Genomic DNA, 20,511 nt, shown 5'->3' with positions numbered 1-20,511 from the left:
CCCCCCCCCCCCCATGTTTCTGTCCCCATTTGGTTTAGGTTAATACACTGCTTGGTTAGATTTAGAAAATAGACCATTAACCACGTGTCAAGGAAGGCTAACTTCTCCCTTGCGTATTATTGTGCGTATTTTTCCGGTCTTTTTTTTTTTTTTTTGGCACAGCTGCGACACCACACCAACGTGATTGGCCAGTTGCAATCATAATTCAGGAGCAACATTAATTATGATGTTGTAGGAACTGTACCAACACGACGATATCAAAGATCGTGCATGTGCAGATATTCACTTGAGAAGAAGGCAGCTGTGGACGCAGATACCCTCTGCAGTTCAACTATATTACTCTACGCATCCTCTCTCTCTCTCTCTCTCTCTCTCTCTCTCTCTCTCTCTCTCTCTCTCTCGCAGTCATCCTCTCCCGCCGTGCTGCTGAGCCTGCGACGTTAGCGGTGGATGAAAAAAAAGAAAAAGAAAATCTCACTCTGCTTCAGCCAACGGACGCATAATTTGGGAGGGAAATCAATGAAGGTACTGTATAAAATGCACGTTTCCATCATTCGTTTTGAACAGAACTGTATTTTTCTTTACGTTGGCTTGGTATGATATATCATATGAGATGGATGCAAGCGACGGCAGAGCGAGCATGCACCTGCACTCCAACGCTCTGCTAGGTTGAGTCCTCTTGGTGCAACAGAAGCCCATATGGTTGATTTTACGAGCCCATCAAAGCATGTTTTTCTGCTTGGGGTTTGCCCTAACTGCAGTTTCGAGCAGACTTGTGATACTGAATAATGTTGTACGTGTATGGAATAAGATTTTATTGCTGGGCATCAGTCTACATTTCCCCCTTTTTGCTCCTGTTGTTGTTCTATGCCACAACGCGTTATTCCAGCATTTAGAGTTGAAATGCCAAGCAGAAGTGATTAAAATCTGTGGCCATAGATTTAAAGTGTCAGATGAAGCCAGGCTGGTATTTATGCTGGATTCTGCGGGGATAGGGTGGACGGGCAGAGTACGCGCCATGGACAGATGTGCAAGAAGGGATTTAGTATCGAGGGAGGAATCACGCAGGGGATATTACTGGCGATGCGCGCTTGTGTGTGTGTGTGTGTGTGTGTGTGTGTGTGTGTGTGTGTGTCTGACAGAGAGAGAGAGAGAGTGAGAGAGAGAGATAGAGAGCGAGAGAGTGTTCTGGCTTGTGCTTTTGAGCCTGTATGGCCCAGCTTTTCAGCAGTGTTGACCACTCTGTCGCACGACAGGCGCCACACTTCACCTGCAATGAGGGCTTCGGTTTCAGTTCTCCCGTGCTCGTGCGTGCGTGCGTGCGTGCCAGTCAATGTGTGAGTGAGAGAGCGAGCGAGCGATAGAGAGAGGGAGAGAGAGAGAGAGAGAGAGAGAGAGAGAGAGAGATCTCCTGCCAGCAGCAGCAACAGTGTCCGACTACTGACCGATGGACCGCATGGATTCCTTCGCCAACACGTTTTGGACTGCCAGGCACGAGACAACACGTAGCAACTGTGAACAACATTTCATCATCTATCACTGAGTTGGTTAAATTAATCGGCAGTGTCTGTACACAGACTTTTAACACACGTATGTACAGTGGACGGAGTGCAGCGCTTCAGCACCACGGACAGCGCATAGTGCTGACCAAGCGCAAAGCGGGCTTTGGTGGGCTACAAGCGCCACACGATGGGGAGGTTGAAGAGTTCGAAGATGTGCTAAGTGTATGCTTGAACATGATCTGCATGCGTAATGTAAATGGAGGCACCATTTTCTTGTTCACTGAGGTGATTAGAGAATAAGAACAGGAAAGACTTTTAGAGGAATTCTGTGTGGGAGTTCTGTATGGGAGTGACTGGCTGGAATAAGACAGCTGGTGTGTTTCTTGTGTTTTTATCAGCACAATTGCTCATTTCACTCTTCAAAGTTTAAAACTAACTGTTGAGTGCAAATCAGCAAGCACACACAAATGCATCATCAAAATGAACTGGTTTCAAATGACACATATTTGACATTAATGACATAAATATGTTGAATTCAGTAAGATAGCATGTAAGGAAATTGCAATGAGTGCTGTTACATCTGTCATTTTTCTGTGCCTCGTGAGTAGATTCATCGGAATTCAGTGCAGATGTCGAGAAACCTGCTACCTTCAATTGATGTTGGCCTTAAACTAAAAATGTGAACGTCAAGAGAGAAGACGGTGCTATTTCTTCACTGATCAATAGTTAATAAGTGCTCCATCAGGTTCTGCTCAAAATGACAGAGGGGTCTATTGGTTTGCTAAGTAGGTGGATTCCTTCTTATACAGTGAAGTAAATTTGGTTTCAGTCAATAAGGCAAACCTCTCTCAGTGCCGTTACCACCCATGCCTACCTAACCCTGGCCCCATCAATCACTGGCCACACCCACTTGGATTTAGCAGAAACACATGTCAAGCTGCATGCCCTCCATTATTTATTTCTTTTGTTACACCCATTTGGTTTTTCCACACATTGCTCCATCCTATCTCCACCCATTGCACTCATTTGTCCCATCCTGCTTATCTCTTTAAATCCATTTCCTCCTGATGTCGACGATTCTCGATGTTGCCCTTGGAGGAATGATGAGCAGTCTCCAATCAATTGCAATCACAGATCAGTGGTGTACCAGGAAGAAGGGGAGAGGAAATCAGTAGGGGAGGCAGGTCTGGGAGACCTGAATAATGACCACCCACCCACCAAGCCCAGTGCCTTGTTGCTATGTAATCTTGAGTTCATCAGAATACTATTGAACTACGTTAGCCATAATTCAGGGAATCCATAGCGCTGTCTGTTGGGGTTGCTCTCAAGAGGTGATGGATGCTATGCTGGATGTAAACCTGAAACGTAATTTGCTTCCTGCTTATTTCTCTTGTGCAAAATCTACGACATATGAACTGATAGTGTGGCATTCACTTAGTTCAAAAAAATGAGAAAAAAAAAAAATAACAATACAGTGAAAGATCACTGGAGCCATGTCAAAACAGGATCCAGAGAAGAAACACAGGACAGTCTAAAACATAATCTCACCAAAAAAATGTATTTGAAATATATATGCATAGCAAGAAATACGTATATAATATGAACTAAATGCTCATTGTATATTCGTCTTGTCTAAATCAATAGTATCATGTAATCAGATGACGTCTGAAGCGTGAGTTAAGTGGAGTTTCTATCAATTGTCTGGGCCACCTGGGAGCCAGATGGGCAGGAGCTTGAGCAGTTATTGAATAGTTAATAAAAAGAGCCATTAGGGCCATTATATTTTCCCGACCTCAGTGCACTGGGAGGCCAAGTCACTTACGGCTTCGCTGACCTAATTAATTCACCTTGCACTCAGATACGGGTCAAATGGATGAAGACTCTGATGTGGTTGGTTTATAAGCAGTGGTGGAATGCGACTGCAGTACATGCTGATCAGTTGGGCTAATTTTGCCGGCTCTTTTTCAATGATCCAACGGCAGCAAAATACAGGGATGTTCAACCCACTTTCATAATTATAATTATGCAGAATTCCTGTGTGACAGCACATACCTTGAGAGTTGATAGAATATGCATAATGCAACAGTCATATAGTAATAGTGTAGTGTGTGTTTCTGTTTAATGATTACTAATAAAGCAGATGGCTGGGAGGGTGACTGGCTGCTTAGCTGACTGACTGGCTTTGTTGAGTTGTTGCCATTAGCAACTGCATACTTTAATTAGACACAAAGCAACCTGAACGGTACAACCCATGATCCAAATGTAAGCCAGAATGTCGCCCCACCACCAAAATTCAAAACACAGGATTGAAACTTGCAATCACAGGTTGATTGACAAGTCATTTAATAGAGACCAAAGATATTACTGCCACAGATGCAGTAAAAGGTTTGTTTACACCAGTGACATTAGACAAGACAGTGGTGTAATCTTTCTTTTCAGCTTCTTTCATTAATTCTACAAATATATTGGTATGGTCGTAAAAATGTGGGTTGGGCCTTTAACTTAACTCATGCTTTCTTCATCTTCTTTTCTTTTTCATCCTTACATGCTGTTAATCTACCTGTGAACCTCTAAATCAACCAGAAAAATAGAAACCTTTGAACCATGTTGCATAAAAAGATGCAGATTTCAGTGTCATAGTGTTACACTGGTGTGCTCATATCTGATACTAAGTGTACATTTCAGGGAATCAGGACCGCCAGGCAATCTCAGATCTTAGACCTTCCCCACCCCCGGCTCCACCTATCCCCAGGCTTCCCTTCTCCAGCCACGCCCTCCGAATCGATCTCCGTATCCATCAGGAAGGATTATGCAAAGATCCTGAGAGGGATAACCCTTGGGAGGCATTCACACTTGCTCACTCCTCCACATCACATTCTTGGCCATAGCGCGCTGTGCTCTCTTTGAGCCTACCAGCTGTTGCAGTGCTCTGTGCAATCAATACGACAGTCATGTTTCACAACAACCGTCACTCCTTCACTGCCAGGAACCTGTGGGAGGTCCCCTTGGGCGAGAGACTGAGAGACATGGCAGACAGTGATTTGCTGACGAGGTTTTAGAAATGCAACTGCATTGGCAGTTTTGAGAAATTCAGATGCCGTTTCATTAGCTGCACTTTAGTGGGGCATGAAAGTGTTGATAGCGGGAAACCACTGTTTTATGTTCCATGGGAGGCTGAGACGTGAAAGGAGTGCAGAGAGTGTTGACGGCTAGAGGGAATGAAGGAAACAGGAGAAATCAGCGAGGGGAAAAAAAGAGGAGGAAACATGAAACAGATAAATCTTCCAAACAAGAATTTTACAGTACATAGAAAAGAAGGAGGGTGAGTAATGAGAAGTTAGTGAGCCACAAATCTTTAACACCACCTTAACCCCTTCGCCTGCTGGCAGGTATGATCATGTGTCATACCTGCCAGCCTAACTGTAATATAAAGAGTGAGCAGGGTGATGGGAAATCTGTGGAAACCAGTGTAACCCAGTGTTTTTAGCCCAGTAGGCTCAACACATGGTACCTAAATCCAACTTTACAAACAATGGTTCATTTGTTTTGATTGAATCATATGGTTGCATAGGCACCTTTTCATCGCCTTCATAACCACATGCATATCCATGGAAAATACTGTAGTCAGTAAACAATATGGGGGTTGATAACCACCTTTAGGAATTTACTGGAATGGTGTTCCAACCCACAGACGTCTTTATGTAGAGGCCAGTCATCCCATGATACTGTATTATTTCTCTGACTATAATAGATTCACAACTCAGTGCTTTATGACTGTAATTGAAGTGACAAAGTGGTGCAATGTGACCTGACGTTGACAAAATGTTTTTGACGGGGAAAAGCTGTTGAGCAGAAAGAGAAGGACGCAGCGATGCATGCCTGTTTGAGTCGAAGGTGTTGGTTCTCATGTGGGGACATACTGAAGCGGCGTGTACGTGAGCACTTAGATGTGTGTATGGACAGCGAGGCGTGCATGTCATGTTGTTGACTGAAGTCTGCGAATATCTGCGGTATACATGTGTATCAGTCACGAGAAACAAACCCACACGTTGACACGCAAACACACACACTTTTGATTGCTCACACCGGCACAAACACATTTAAACACTGTACATACATGACTGCACCGTACATGCTGCATGGGCCACATTGGCATTAAATGCTTGACAGTCACATTCTGGATTAATGTGTTTGTTTCAACATTTCATTGAAGCTATATGATGCTCCTTCGGAATAAATTATTCAAGCCCATGGTGCTGTGTTTGTCTTATGACGTCACCAACACATTAAATGGAAAAACTGCCCGGAGCCTGATGTAGACAGGTGAGCATCAAGGTTCTGAACTCAATTCAAAAAATCAATTCAAGTTAATAATGTTTCAGTTTCTCCTCCAAATAAGCTAATGCTAAATAAGCGCTGCAATAAAGATGGAACTTTGAGCCGCAGTGCCACAGCGCAGTCGAGTGCCTATGTGACGCCACAAAGGAAGGGAAAAATTTATTTAGCTAGTCTGATCTTCGGTGAAGCCCAACATTTGGACATTTTTTTGGGTTTAATAATCTCCTGAGGAAGAAAGAGCTTGACATGACTCATACAATATGCAGCTGTTACTGTTAGGGGTGCTATTTTCAGGCTCTTACTGCAGTGTCCTCTGCGCCAATATAGAACTGATTTACTCCTGATTTCAGCGCACAGTTGTTTCAATTATTAAGTCTAATTAAAATACACATTTGAAAAAAAAAAAAAAGGCAAATAAAGCAGAGCAGTTTGGTAAACTGTCTGCATATAAAAATAAGAGCAGATGAAAGAGGCAGCATCTTATTTAATGTAGAACACATTTAGAACTGAATTGTGAACCCAATAATTAGAACGGAATCATAAAACATCTTGTGATGTGACCCGCCAGCTTGGAAACTGTTACAGCTTGACAACAACTTAAATAAAAAATACATTTCTTACTACAAGGATTATTCCACTGGTGTCTCGGTGGAGCTGACGTGTGGATATGTGCATCATGTGAAGCGCGCATGCTTCACATACACGTTCTCTCTGTGAGTGTGTATCTGTTTAGTCAGTGTTTTAGTGTGTGTGTGTGTTCACTGTATGTGTGTTAAGTAAGGACACCATCTGCCATCATCTTGCTTTGTGCCAACCCCCCACCCCTATTAACCCACACCCATGCTCTCACACAAAATCCTTTGGTGTCTGAGTTCGATGAGGAGAGAAATGCAAGCCTTCAAAGGACAAGCGGTTATAGATAATGGATGGATGGACGGATGTGTGTGTGAGAGAGAGAGGCCGAGAGAAGGAGAGAGAGCGCGGCAGAACATGCTGGAAGAGGAGTGGGTGTGATGCAGAGAGCACTGTAATTGTTAAAGGGTGATGAATAAAAGGCTTGAAGACTGAGCAAAAAAGAAAGTTGTGGTGTTCCTTCTTCAATTTCAGCCTCTGGCATTTTACATTCACATTAGACTGATGCTTACATATTTGCCTGTACATCACACACACACACACCCACATGCTCTCTCTCTCTCTCTCTCTCACACACACACACACACACACACACACACACACACACACATACACACACAAATATAGAAATACAATTACGCGCACATACTTGCACACGTACAAAGTGGATTTTGGAATAATGCCTTGTTTTTTTTCTGAACTGCCCTAGATTCATTTGGCATCTGTGCTGCACACTCATCTCATCTCTCTCTCTCTCTTTCCCTCACACACAAACACACACACACACACACACACACACACACACACACACACACACACACACACACACACGCACGCTGACACTTTCCATCGCTCTCTTTCTTGTGGCCTGCATCTCTACTTGAATCTCTCCCTCTTTCACTCTCTTTATCCATCTTTCTCTCTGTCTGTCTGTCTGTCTGTCTCTCTCTTGGCACAGACTGTTAAGATCTGGGTATAAATATTTTAGCTTTGTCACCCACTCTGCATCTGCAGCTTCACAGAGAGACAGTATCTCTGTTCCCCTGTACGCGTGCTCGTCTGTGTGTGTGTGTGTGTGTGTTTGTCTGTATGTTTAGGCACAGTTTAGTTGGATGGGTACGTGGCGCTATGCTCCACTGAAGCATCTGTTTCGAATTTGTTCCACGGCCTACAGAATCAGAATGCTTCAGTGTCTTGGCCTGCAAAATGTGTCCACAATCATCCTGATTTGAAATCTATTGTTTATTTTTTTTATTGTGTTTTTTTAATGGTGCAGAATGCAAACAAATCTCCACAATATCCAAAATGGCCAAAAAAAAAAAAAAAAGAAAAAGGATCCAGAGGGCCGGTTTGAGTAATAGATCTGTGTGTGAAGGCTTATTAGCGGTTTATAATGTTGTAAGAAGATTTTACCACACGGCTGTGATCATTTTGTCTTTTGTGGATTGCAGTAGAAATAAGCTGCTGTATTCTCAGGCAAAAGGTGGAGCTAGGTTTTAAGTATTTCCTGGATGACCCTGTTTGTTTTTTGCTGGAGTCTTCTGCGTTGGCACTACTGTTGAGCCAACAGATGGGCCCCATTCAAGTGAATGAGGGGGCCGCGGTTTTTCTTTCACGCAGGGCTAAAGTCAGTTGCAAAGTCATGGCTGTATTGGCACGTAGAACTTGCCGAGGCAAATGCTCAGTCCTAACCCCTCAATGCTTAACCTAGTTTAGGAGAGTGCATGTGTATACGCAGTTGCACACAGACTGGAGCCAGTCTCGTACCTGATGCTAACAAGAGAAGGTGTTAATTGCTTTACATCAGAATTTCTTCATGAACGTACCTAAACGTGATTATTTGCTATTGGCTTAAAAGTCTGAAAGGCCAGCATCAAACGCCAGTGAAGAATATGTTCTTCCTAAAACTTATTTTAGTTATAAGTTGAATTGCTCACATTTGGATGTCAGAAACAACACACAACCGCACAGAAAGTCCTGGAAGCCCACTTGAGTTCTGAGAGCTTTAGTAGAGTCTTTTTCTGTCTTTCTCTCTCTGACCCATCAGTCATTCATCCTTTCAGTCTGTCTTCTCAATTAAATATGAATTTTGCTTTGCTTGCAGGCCGCATGTCACTTAAAACTAATAAACTAAGAGGTAAAGAGAGAGAGAGAGCTGTCTGATTCAGTGTGAGGAGGACAGGTGAGACAGGAGGAGAGTACATGCACACTTTTACAGGCAGACTGAAAATAAAGAGCAGAAGCATCGCTGGGATGTTTGCTAGACTAGAGCTGGAGGAAGTATTTAGATCTTTTACTTCAGCAAAAGTAGCAATACCACAGCCTATAAAAATACTCATTGACAAGTTTAAATCCTGGATTGAAAAGTAAAGAAGTTTTAGCAGCTAAATTTACTTAAAGTATAAAAAGTGAAAAGACTCATTAGGCCACCTGAAAGAGAGTTATTGTATATATTAGTGGCTAATTAGTACTAATGGCTTTCTGTGTAAGCAGCTTTTTAAATTTTATTTGGTTTAGATGGAGGTTATTATATTATATAATGATCTTCAAAGTAGGTAGAAACAATGAATGTAGTGAAGCAAAGGTTTAAAATAGCATAAAATAAAAATACTCAAGTAATGTACCTCAATATTGTACTAAAGAGCAGTACTTGAGTCAATGTGCTTAGTTATTTTCCACAACGGGGTGGACAGACAGACAGACAGACACAGACAGACAGACAGACAGACAGACAGACAGACAGACAGGTGTTTGGAGAGCAGAATGATTCTAGTTTATTCCAGCGGATTAAAGATTAGAATCACATCTCTCACTCTAACCCACAGCCTGCAGACACACATCTGCACTCAGACACGGCTTTTATGTGTCCTCTGGTTTCTAGAGGGCCAAAGCTTGACAGTGTGTATGGCGTGCATCTTCATTCATACCAAAAAAAGGACAGTAAAGAGAAAAAAAGTTCACGTTTCGCCCATTCAGATTCCTTCAGAGCCTCTGTGATGCTGAGTCAGCTTCTCAGGCTCAGAGTCCGGAGTTATGGAAGCTAACAAGTAGAAATAAGCTGTTGGCTTGAAGTAATCGATAGTCAAACAAATGCTACCTCTCCCCTCGGTCAATAATAATATTGATTGCTGTACATCCTCTGTAAAAACAAGCCAAGGGAAGTTCATTTGTTCTTCTTTTTCATTTTCCAGCACTTGTTTTTTTTTGTTTTTTACTAGTTATTTAACTGCAGTTTTACTCGTCTGTAGTCCCAGCAGAGCTGAACCACGCAGACGCACTGTAGGCCCCAAACACAGGCAGACATATGCTGTGAAATGTGCACAAACCTAAGCCAAATGCACAGCACGTTGCATGCGTAAACATAGTGACACACACATACACACACACACACACGTATACGCTCACACACCGTCAACACTGCTCTTTGCACCCCTGGGGGTTCAAATGATTTCACAAATGCTCACACTTAATCCACCAGCCAGGCGACAAAAGCTTAGACGAGTGTGAGTGTGTGTATGTGGCACTGTGCTGTGCTGTGGTTTATATGTGACAATGAGCACACATTTTTATTCATAGATAACAGGCTGTGATTATTTACTTACTGCACTGTAAACAGCTCACATAAAATGGTTGAGATGGGGTAAGATTGTTAATGTGTCTTTTAAGATTGTGCGCCAACAGCAACACAGTGTGATGTGCAGAGCGGCGGCTACAGGGTGGGCAATCCTCAGTGTGATGTATCACACCCTCACTGTGGTCAATACGAGTTGTGACCACCAGGATGGAGGAACAAGGGACCACCTTAGTGGGCTTTGTGTGCCTTGAAATCCCTCATTCCTTCCAGTGTAGCTCTGTATAACAAATGATGGTGATATGAGGTGATAGGAGAACTCTGTTGTTTTCCTAAACACTCCATTGTATGCATGAGTTGATGAAGACAATAAGTACATATCTGTTGCCTGAAAATTGTCCGCATCCTGTCAGATTGATGTGAGGGAACGGGCTGATCAGTGTGCACATGTATGAGAGCCTTTTTCTTCAGTATCACACGGTATATCACAACCTGAAATCAGCCCACACCTGCAGTAGCATGCTATCAATCGATAGCAACATCTAAGTCCCAAAATAAATGAATATCGCTGCAGGACAAATAACTACTCAAGATTTCTAAAAATAAATTAGATCTTTTCAGGCACAGAGAAATTGCCCAGCTTGCAGAAATGACTGACACAAACAAATACAGAGTTATTTTAAGAATGTCACTTGGAAACTGGGCCACAGTTTCTGTTGTTACATAATGACGGCACAAAGACCATACGCTGATTCAGCTGCAACAAACATAGATCATGTCTCTGATCTACAATAACTTCTTATTCAGAGTCACGGAGATTATCGCAATGTTTGTTTTTTTTCTGCATTCGTTTCAGTGAGACTTGACAAATGTGACAAATTTAGCTTTACTGTAAGTATTGTATTTAAGTATTGTTCTATGATGGCATGGACAATTATTATAATTACAGTGACTACAAGGTACTTTGCACACAAGTTTATGTACAGCAATGCAACATTGCCCAAAACATCACACAGTTTCCGGATGTGGATCCATGAAGCTACACAGACAGCAGAGTGAACTGAAGCAAAGCATATATTTCTCTTTGCCTGAATTGAGTTCAAAATCGGTTCATATGTCCTCACTATAACACGTTCACGGGCTTCGTTTAGAGCTCTGTTCTCTCAGTTGTGAACTGGTTTTGTTAATGCAACTGACATTTATGGTACTTCAAGCCTAACACCCCAAATAACAATAAGTAAAATGATTAAGTAACATAAAGAACTGCGACACAATGAAAACATTGTTTGGCTGCGTAATCATCATTAGGCAGTAACACATTACTCAGCAAAGTGTTACTGTAAAGACTCTGTATTTACACTCTCATGCTACTGGTTTTGTTGCTGCTTTGCACATCTGAGCTGTTGCACTATTTACCAGTGTCGGACACAGTTTATACTGTTTGCGACTTTATTACTATTTATTGTTTTATTTTTGCCTTATTTATGTCTTTTTTATAGCATTGCGTACGGAAGCAGCACACTTAATCTCACTGTACTTGTGCAATGACAATAAAGATATTCTTCCCTAGTCCAAATAGCTATTTAAGTGAATGCCTGTGAACACTATCTCATGGGGTTTGGGGGTGAAAATAAACTCGTAAAAAAAACAAAATAAAACAATGAAACCTTGTCCTGACAGCACCCTGACATTATCTTAACATTATTCTGATGGCATCCCCACCCCACAGAGATTTGTCATTCACCACCCAAGAGAGGTAGAGGCAGAGAGAGGGAGAGAGAGAAGGGGGGAGGATTATCAAAGTCCCCATTCTCCCTCTAATCCACAATGTTCTGCCAGAGAGTGTGGCAACACCAGCACTCAGTCCAAAACCTAAACCCCTCTGCCAAAGGTTTGGTTAAAACATAGGCATGCATTGTGACTGTTGGCAGGCTAGAAAGCCTTTGGTTTACGTTCACAGCCGTAGCTGACAACATGAATGGTTACGACTCATTAATGCAGCTCAGCATTCTGAGGGGGGCTCGCGATGAAAGTGGAAGACTGAGCTTGGTTTACCTCCTAAAACGGTGCGAAGTGCTGAAAGGACCAATTTGCTGCATAAATGTAAACATGCCACCATCAACACAACACGATGCTTTTGTGTCAAAGAAAGACAAAAGCAAAGAGCTGACATGGACGTCTCTGGAGGTAAAGGAGGAGGACTAGTGTGCGTGAAGGTGTGTGTGTGTGTGTGTATGTAGTATCTGTCCAAAGAACCACTGGCCACTGAAATGCGCGTCCGATATATCTCAGACATATCCCAGCATGCATTACGCCCACTCATGTTAAACACATCTGGATACACATACATTAACAGCCACATAGACACACATTCATGTTTTTTGTGTGTAATCACACACTGACGCACACCTTGAAAGGTTTCCTCATGATTCAGACTCATGATTCACCAGACTACCTTGAGGAAGGACAGGTTCATGCAGACATACAGTAAACACACACACACACACACACACACACACACACACACACACACGCACAAAGCAAAGAGGTCTGTGACAGGCATTTAAAACCTGATGTCCACAGCAGTTGCTGATGTCAAGTTTTTCATTTTTCGTCACTTTATTTTTTTTAACACCAATGTGCTCCTTGTCTTCCTACTCTCTCTCTCTCTCTCTCTCTCTTTCTCTCTCTCTCTCTCTCTCTCTCTCCCCTTTTCTCTCATTCATTCTCTCCATCTCACCCGCCTGAAGCTCTGCAGTTAGGAGCTTCAGTGGCAGATTTTGCCTGGCAGTACTAAGGACACATGTGCCTTGAAGGAAAGACATAGAGAGAAAGACAGATGGGTGGGCAATGGAGATATTGTTGGAATTTCAGCCCTCCCTCCAAATTAGAACGAAATGGAAAAACTTCTTCAGAGTGTTGGCTAATTTAGCGATGTTGTTGGCAGTTTACAGGGATGCTGAGGTTTCTTGGTACGCTGTCATGCAGACTGTTTTCTTTGAAGAAATTGGGCACATTTCAGTTCTAATTGGCGTTAAGTCTGTGAGTGTGTGAAACGTGCACGAGCGATACAGAAAGTTCTCCAAAATGTCTAGCTCATGCTCGGTCGAGCCTTTGGCATCGTTATCTAACCAACAGTGACACATTTGCCAGATGCGGGCTCCGTTAGCTCAGTGGGCCCACCTGCCTCCCCCGACTTCATGACATCACCTTGGTTCTTGACTCACACATCTGCTCTCCTCAGAACGTTGTTAGCAGCCTCAATTTTTTTTGCGATGCAGGGTGTTAATTAAAGCATTTAAGCAGTGTTTGCTTCATAAAGGCGTTGCTATGATGCACACACGGAAATGACATGTTTTATAAGGTGTGCTGAGTGCACCTCTAACATGTTGATCCAAGAAATTCTGTTAGTTGCTACACACCAGCTCCTTTATTATATTTGATATCATGACTTTGGTAAAAGCATCATTACATATGGCTTTTCATACTGAGCAGGACTCACAGTAAACTCCTCCATAATATGCAACGAGAGGAAGCATATACAGAATGTTTCAACTATGTGATTCATTCTAAATCAACTTGATGATCTCACAAAGATCATGTGGCATGAGGCACTGTAATTGGATGTTTGCATAATCAAATTACAAATGGGAATCATCCAGATGACCACAACACAACTGACTGATTCTGTTTGTCATGTGGAAAGGAGATTTCCTCCTGCATTATTTGCCTGTTGAGAACAGATGATATTCTAAATTTGCATGCGGCAAAGTGCGAGGAAACGTTTCAAGCATAATTAGGTATCTTTCATTGCTTTTTCAATGCACCAAGAAATCACATACAGCGAGATCATAAGCTTGCATATCTCCCATCATGTCGGCGTTGTATCAAGCTAATTAAGAGATGTTTGCATGCAGGGATACAGATGGAGAGGTCACGACTTTCTCATGCTCAAGAAATTATTTCTCTGAAATTAGAAACACAAGTGTAACAAAGCAGAAAAGACACAAGAAGCTCCGAACATACAAATGACTGTGCAGACTCATGATTACTCACACGATTTTGAAGACGCCGATGCAACAAAAAATGCATATTTCAAACTTTAAATGCTCACTGCTTGACATTTTTTTCATATTCATGCAATAGTGAGGCATAAGCAATGCTAATAAGAATTAAGCCCAATGACCACTGTGCACAGGGAGTCATGCTAGCATTGTATAATGTAGCACAAGGCCAGCTGGTTATTGAGGTAATAGCAGAGCCTGGAACACACTGGTATCCATTTTAGATTTGGACTGATTGTACACGGTGCCGTTTCCTCCCCTTTAATTACGTTCTCCTTTTCCCTCATGCTTTCATTTTATTCCATGCTGTGGGGAAGAGGCACAGTTGTGCAGAAGACTTCCTTGCAACGCTCTGTGTGATACTGCTGAAGTGAACTGTATGTGGGGTTTAAAGATAAAGGTATAATATGAATAACAATGCTTTGAAATAGAAACTCCTGTTCAAGGTTATGTAAAAAAAAAAGCCCAAATTTAAGTGAAATGCTGGATGGAGACAGTTGTGTAATATGGACTGTAATCTCTGCAGAGTGAGTTGGAGGCAAGTGAACTTTTTTCTGCATTAGTTGAACTCTGCAGTTCTTTTTTTTTTTTTTTAGAATTAATATTATTACTCCAACTCACACCCTTGACATGGACAGTCCATTAAAACACTGGACATGTAGACAAGCAACTGTTTAAACAATTTCACACTTCCTGCCTTTTTTGCTTTGACCAGCTGCATATTCAGCTAATCACTCAGAGAGCCATTGTTGTGAGCGTCATGCAGAGACCTGAATATTTGAAAAATCACTTTACTGTAAATGATACTTTTATTGGTTGGCTCTGACATTAATTTTCTCTCTAATTGCCGCTCTGAGCTGCAGTGGGATGAGGTTCAGAATACTGTCACTTTGTCAGCTCTACAAGTCCATTCTTCTTTGATAGAGAACCACACATTTGCAGAAAGTGCTTAATTTCCAACACATCAAACGCGACTGAATAGGCTGATTGCCGGTGAATCCCGACACGACATATGAGGTTGCAGTTCGCTTAGGTTTAGCCACCGAAACTACCCGGTTAGGTTTGGGAAAAGATCATGGTTTGGGTTAGAATAAGTATGTTCCTGTTACATATGTCGATTAAATTAAAAGCACGATTAAATTAAAATAAGTCAATATTTCAAATCTGGACTTTCTTGCTCTTTATACTACCTCACCTGATTTCCTCCATTGCTCCTGTCATAATTACCATGGCCACTAGAGGCTGCAGTTAACAATAAACCTAAATATGTTAACATAACAACATACTTGCACAGACAGGCTGTTCATTTCAGTTGGTCTTAACACAAACCTGTCAGACTGCACACACCTATGGACTCCACCATAACCTCTATCTGCTTTCTTTCCACTTTTGATCAACTTGTGATGACCTCTCCTCTCCTCCTCTTCCCTCGGACCTCATCCCCCCTCCCCTCTCCTCCCCTCTCCCTTCCTTATAGTTAGTTTTCACTGTTCGCCTTGATGAAATGCGTAACTCATTTGTGTAATCCACCCATGGACCCATGAGAAGGTGCGGAGGCTATAAAAATGCTGACTGCACCTAGCTATGAGTAAGGCTTCTCTTGTGTGTGTATATGTGTGCGTGTGTGTGTGTGTGCAGCTGAACAGAGGAATAATGACTGATTCACTTCCAACCCTCTCATTGTGTCAGCAGCTGCTTCTCTTTGATGTGATTATGAGTGGGAGAGGTAGAGAAAGATGGAGAGGGAGAGAGACAGCGTACATCTGTAAGAGAGAGATAAACAAGCACAAAGAATATTACCGCTCATTGTCACTCGCTGAACAGGTGTCACCTCGGAAAATGTAAGCAATAACAGCCAAGTAGCCCCGAGTCCCCCGGGGGCCATGTTGTTCAAGCCAGTGTCCAATAATAAGTGACAGTAACATGTTTGACTTACTTTCAATATCGATGTGTCTGAATTTCACCGTTACCAATACCGACTGGAAGCTGAGACAGTAGTCAGACATGGTGTCACATGGTGATAGAAAGCTCACTGCCTAATTTCCTCGTGAGGGAGCAACACGATATCCTTCCTCTGTGTTTCGTGAATGATGGAATGCAATTCCGAATGAGTTTTGGTTCTTAACATATGACTGTTGACTCTACTCTATCCCATACCCCAGAGAAAGTTGTTTGATGTCTGATGTCTAACCTTTTAACATGGAAAATAGCAGCGAAATTGCTGGAATAGTTTAGGGCCACCAGGCTAGGGCATGAGATGAGCCGTGTGCAAGATGAAAGCACACAGAGTGTCCAAAGTGTAAAGATTTTCTTCTCTGGAGTGCATAAATTTGCTCAACAAATCTAAAAACAGATTTCTTTCTTTCTTTCTTCTTCTTCTTCTTTTTTTTTTTTTTTTTGCATGGCTGAGAATTGCTGTCTCAACATGAAAGGTCAGGAGGTTCACCCAACAGAGCATCCATCCTCCAGGGACCATAAACATACCCAGAACATTTAATAGAAATCTGGCCATTAGTTTCTGACATCTTGGGCAGAAAGTTGACTATTTGACCTGAGGGTATCCCTGGAGGAAAACGCTTGGATTTTCCAAAATGGAATTTGTTCAAGCATGAATGTACACTACATTTGGGAAATGTTCCCTTTTTCTTTTGTTTTAACAGCGCTTTGATTCCTGCGATGCTTATTTTACCGAGCAAAGAAGCAACACTGGAAAATGCACATCTTCAACAAAATCTGTTCCTGTGTGCTTAAGGATTCAGTCTCTGTAGCTGTTATTTTTGCATAGGAGCACACTGGAGAGAGCCTTCTAATCCGTTTCACTGGTCAGCTTGAAACCCCGTGTTTGCATTTCTACATAAGTCTAACATAACATAAGTCTACGTGTTTGTTTTAGGCCTCTGTGATGCATGCAAATCATGCCCTATGTGAGCACTCAAGTACTTGCAAGTAAATTGTAGTGTGAGTGATAGGATTTGTGTTTCCCTCAGTGTGTATGTGTTTTCATGAGACATGTGCTCTCGTCTTCTCACATGCATATTCCTCCCTGCTGTGCCTAGTCATGATCAAGTGTAACACAGCGCTCTTTCTCCATATAACTTGTAGGGGAGGAGCAGGATCAGCCCAGTATTACTGCTGAAAATGAGATGTCACGCTCAGCCTACTTTGGGCCAGCCGGTCGGGCTCTCCCTAACTGATTTAGACTGTGTTGGTATGTCTGTGTGTGTGTCAGGGAGAGGGCGAGAGCACTGGAGGCGGAGAGAGGGAAAGAGGGATAGAGACAAATAAAGAGAGGCAGAGAGGAAGGGGAGAGACCAGTAGCAAGAGAGAAAAGGGAGCAGTGTATGTCAGCTTCTCTGACAGTTATTTGCACAAATTATTAATAGATAGGCAGTGTGTTGTGTACTGACGGCTTGAGGTGTGCTGTGACAGGTGTCCTGCTCTGTGACTGAAACAGGAGGATAGGTAGCATCTCATTATATATAGTACCACTTACAGACCGAGCCATCTGTCACCTTGTACCCTTCTGATGCATCATCAGCCATTATTGTCATCCTGCTTATCGGGCCTGGTAATGTTAATTTAAGTGAACCGCAGCAGCTGGAATGAAGTGAGAGAAAGTGAGGAGGATGGAGGATAGATAGAGAAAGAAAAATGGAGAGAAAACTATAAATAGACAGTTGACATGATAGATAGATAGATAGATAGATAGATAGATAGATAGATAGATAGATAGATAGATAGATACGTAGGTAGATGTTGCTTCATCCCTTTCCCATGCTATCAGCGGTATTATTTCTCCTGCTTGTCATGGGCCCATTGCACATTTCTTCAGTCTCCATGCAGAGAAAAAATCTGTATGCCACTGGAAAGCCTCTCTCCTTCCCTCTTCACTCTTCCTTTCTCACCTTTGTGTCTCTCTGTCTGACTGTAGTCTCAGCTCTAAGTCTATTCATCCATGTTGCCATTGCTCTACCTTTCCATTTTCTTTTGAAATCCTTTACTGCTGACTGATGCATTATTTACTGTTGTTTTTCTTTTTCTTGCCTCTATCTAAAAGATGCATATATTTTATCAGGAGGTATTTCTTTTTATCCCTAAATATACTGTTCTTTATAAAAATACCCCCAATATACTATTATTAGCATGATTGCCATTTATATCAAGCCTAAGCTTTCCTAAGATTAGATTTAGTGGTTTGTTACATAAATTGCCATTTATGATTGCGCTTCAAGCTGCTTTTTATTTTTATTTCCTTGTTTTCAGTTCACGGCCCAGTTTTGTCTCCTGTGATCCTGGCCGAATCACTGGGGACGCACTGTGAGTCCAAGAAGAGCAAATGAACTAACTGATTTTGGTGTACAACTTCAACCACCTGCCAACCTTGGGAACGCTGTCCTTCACCAGTAAATCCTCACACCGGATACACAGCAGAGAGGAAAGAAAGGAGCACTTTTGCGTCTCGATAAAGACAGCCGAGGAGCGAGAGGAGGCAATAGAGAGAAGAAACAGGTAGGAGACGCTCATAATAACAATCATTTCTGTCCTACTGTGTACTGAGTTGGAGTTTTCTCTTTTTTTGAACATGACTCCATTATATGACCAATAGCTTCAAACCAATGTTTCTGTAGCTCATTCACCGTGTGTGTTACTCTGTGTGTCTCCTCAAGAATCCACCAGTCTGACCTTTATCCACCTGTGGTGTCACACACTCATACACAAAGCACCTACCAGTAATGATATAATCTTTTGTGTATGCAGCGACACACTTTCACCTCTGCTTTACAGTCGCCTGGATTTCTTTCCCATGTGTGCGTGCATGTGTGTGTCAAATACGTTACTTTACACAAGTGTATGTGCAGTGTGTGTGAGGCTTCTGCTATGCAGTTTAGCACTGTGGTGAAAGCATTAGTTAGTGTCTTCACAGGCATATATTATGCCATCTTCCCTGCTTTTATTGCACTTATTTTACTGGCAACACTGTCATTAGTGCTGCCAGTGCTTCACTTACCACAGCTATTACATTCTGTCTGTGTGTGCCTGTGTGTGCATTTGGGAGTGTGCTGTGTGTGTCAGGCAGGGATAAAGTAAAAAAAAGTAATTGTTGTAATTACTTCATCTCCGTTCTCTTCCTGCCTACTGTGCTAGTGTTGAGGAAAGTCTCGCTGCTCCGAGAAGAATGTAATGCAGATTAAATGCAACACACTTCATCCATGTTCCTATTCATGAAAAGAAGTTTCAGCATGATTTGGTGCAATGATCATATGTTATTATGTTAATTGCTACGGTCGGGAGTCAGTGTTCCTGACACAGCATGACAAAAAAGGGAGGTCACATATATGTATTGTTAAAAGGCATTGATTTTGCCATTGAAAGTGTGCACATGGATGCACTCCACCTTAAACAGTTGAATGGAAAAAAAGCAAACCGACAATGCTATGCACAAGAATGATTACTGTTAAGTGTACACAAGCATTGATATTTCAAATCCTTGACTTGTAAAGTAGATCCTATTACCGCAACAAGTACCGCAACAACAACAGCTTGCAGTGAACAAGGGGACCAGCATGGCTTCGCTATAAGAATGAAAAATATTGCTTGGCGTTATTTAGAATGTGGAATTCACATACTCGCAGCTGTTTGAGCTGCAGTATATTTGTTCAGCATAATATGAAAAACATACATTGACTGCGTAGAGGCTGAATTGTCCATCTGTGTGACTACCTACTGGAGGCCATCACTGCTGACATACTGTCATAGTCTAGTAAGCTGTGCCACCTACACTGTGACAAGAACTAACCAAGACAGCAGATGCAGGTACAGTTAAGGTTAAAACTATCACCTGTAGAGTAGAGCTTTTACTGTATATGCATGCAATTGCAATTGATGTTTTGCATGTTGTGTTATTTTACAGCCTCTTCTGCACAATAAATACTGTACCAATATGGAAATTATCCCTGCAATCTGGGCTGCAAGAAGTAATTATTCACACAGGGCTGGATCTGAATTTCCTCCTCCCTTTTGGGAATCATAATATGCTTCTTAGTTCAGATTTCTTTCACATACTCAGATTCGGCCAATAATATGCGACCGTGCTGCTAATTCACAACCAATGAATGAGGCAAACAGAGTGTACAATGCGTTCATTCAGTGGAAGGTGGCTGCAACCAAAATGTGGTTTACAGTATATCATATTTAGTCAAATACCTGTATCTTGCACAGTTGAATCAGTCTCCCAATGCCTTTTTCACCGATTTATTCTGTTTTATTGTCCAGTGGACCTCTCTAAATACATAATAAATATAATAATGTGCACGGAAGGATAGCTGTTCCTCAATGTCAGACATGGTTTCAAGCAGAGACTGCGTGTGCTGCACATTCATCTCAGCACACACTCACATCACTA

The 20,511-nt window shown here is 42.1% G+C and overlaps 1 protein-coding gene across 1 annotated transcript in view; it reads left to right on the top strand.

The window, feature by feature from the left end:
* The first annotated feature begins 402 nt into the window (after window positions 1-402).
* Window positions 403-20,511, top strand: part of elfn2b (extracellular leucine-rich repeat and fibronectin type III domain containing 2b) — a 59,713-nt gene continuing 39,604 nt past the window's right edge. Inside the window, exons 1-2 of the mRNA XM_076751869.1 lie at window positions 403-525; window positions 18,372-18,617. The gene's annotated coding sequence lies outside the window, so the exon portion shown is untranslated. The remainder of the gene's footprint in view (window positions 526-18,371; window positions 18,618-20,511) is intronic.

This window comes from Chaetodon auriga, chromosome 16 (assembly GCF_051107435.1).
Source record: "Chaetodon auriga isolate fChaAug3 chromosome 16, fChaAug3.hap1, whole genome shotgun sequence".
In the NCBI taxonomy this organism is placed as follows: Eukaryota; Metazoa; Chordata; class Actinopteri; order Chaetodontiformes; family Chaetodontidae; genus Chaetodon; species Chaetodon auriga.
Note: the sequence above shows the minus strand (reverse complement) of the source record. Positions and strands in the feature narration are given on the sequence as shown.